Below are 2,187 nucleotides of genomic sequence, written 5' to 3' on the forward strand. Positions count from 1 at the left end.
GTGAGGTGGTGCAGGCTCCCACCCTGGGGGTTTTTAAGAGGAGGTTGGATGACCACCTTACTGGGGTCGTTTGACCCCAGTACTCTTTCCTGCCATGGCAGGGGGTCGGACTAGATGATCTGCTCAGGTCCCTTCCGACCCTAGAAACTATGAAACTGGCTGCCTACAAGTGCTCAGGGCTGGCACCCAGCATCTTGTGCTATCAGAAGTCCCGGATTGGTTCTTCCCTTCCTATTCCTGGTTACAGTTTATTGCTTTCCCTTGGGTTAGCAAAAATGAAGAACTGTGTGGAGGCTGCAGGGGGGTAGGGTACATGTCATGTAGCTGAATGTGCTCTCTGGATCCTTTCCTTCACTCTGGACCATGGAGCATGGAGGAGCACTTTAGGGTCTCAGAATCCACCTGTTCCATCCTGCTCCTCCCAAGAGGACTTCCCAATCCCATTAGCAACACCAAGCAACTCCCATGGTGGTGGCAGCAAACCCCTCACACCTCAGCCTATTGCTTGTTCCATCACATTCCAGCTACCATGACTGTTTCATAGATTTCATAGACATTAGGGCTGGAAGGGACCTCGGAAGATCATCGAGTCCAGCCTCCCGTCGAAAGGGCAGGAAGTCAGCTGGGGTCACAGGATCTTAGCAAGATAAGCATACAATTTGCTCTTGAAGGTGTTCAAAGTGGGTGCTTGAACCACCTCTGATGGCAAGTTGTTCCAGACCTTGGGGGCTTGGACAGTAAAGAAATTCTTTCTTATGTCCAGCCTGAAACGGTCTTGTAGTAGTTTATAACCGTTCGACCTCATCATCCCTTGGGGCGCGCTGGTGAACAAATGTTCCCCCAGATACTGGTGGTCACCCCAATAAACTCATAGGTGGCCATCAGATCGCCCCTGAGCCTGTGCTTTTTCAGGCTAAAGAGCCCCATGGCTCTCAACTTGTTGTTGTAAGGTCTGTTTTCCTGACCTCTGATCATGCGTGTGGCTCTTCTCTGGACTCTCTCAAACTTCTCCACATCCTTTTTGAACTGTGGAGCCCAAAACTGGATGCAGTACTCCAGCTGCGGCCTCACCAAGGTCGAGTACAAGGGGAGAATGACATCCCAGGATTTGCTTGAGAAGCATCTATGGATGCAAGCCGGTGTTTTGGTCGCTTTACTAGCCGCAGCATCACACTGCAGGCTCATGTTCATCTTGTGGTCAATGATGACCCCCAAGTCTCTTTCTTCCGTAGTGCTAGTCAGTGTAGCACTGCTGAGCCTATAAGGATGCTGCAGGTTTTTCCTCCCAAGATGGAGAACCTTGCATTTTTCAGTGTTAAATGCCATCAGGGTCTCACCTGCCCATTTCCTGAGCCTGACCAGATCAGCCTGGATCGCCCTCCTGTCTTCAGGTGTGGATGATTTGTCCCAAAGTTTGGTTTCATCAGTGAACTTGGCCAGTCCACTTCTGACTCCAATGTCCACATCATTAATGAAGATGTTGAACAATATGAATCCAAGGACAGAGCCTTGTGGGACCCCACTGGTCACAGGACACCATGACGACTGACTTCAGTCAATTACCACCCTCTGGGTCTGACCATGGAGCCAATTCCCCAGCCTGCAGATCGTGGTAGGCCCAAGGCCACAATTGGCCAGTTTCACCAAGAGGTGATCCTGAGATACCAGATCGAAGGCTTTTTTGAAGTCAAGATACATGACATCAGTCTCTTCTCCCTTGTCCAGGTGATAGGTCACCTGGTCATAAAAGGAAATGAGATTGGTCAAGTAAGACCTACCAGCAACAAACCCATGCTGGCTATCCCTCAGGATGTTGGCGTCAGCCAGTCCATTAAGGATGGCCTCTTTAATAAACTTTTCTAAGATCTTCCCCAGGATAGAAGTCAGGCTATTGCACAGCACCTGTTGTGTGTAGAAAGCCAGGCAGTACAATTTACACTGGGCTGTAGCCATGGCTCACAGCTAGAATCTGGGGAAAAGGCAGCAATGGGATGCTATAATGCTTTTAGTCAGAGAAGAGAGACTGGGGTGGGGCAGGGGGGATATCACCTCTATCTGTGCAGTGCTCAGCACATTAGAGGAGTCATTTCATTAGGACAAAATTTAACATGTATCCAGCCCAGTTCTCCTACCCTCTCACATGGACCTGTCCCTGTTGGAGTCAACAGGCCTGATCCAAAGTCCAGT

The sequence above is a fragment of the Gavialis gangeticus genome, unplaced genomic scaffold (assembly GCF_001723915.1).
Source record: "Gavialis gangeticus isolate Ggan-Ray unplaced genomic scaffold, GavGan_comp1, whole genome shotgun sequence".
Lineage (NCBI taxonomy): Eukaryota > Metazoa > Chordata > Crocodylia > Gavialidae > Gavialis > Gavialis gangeticus.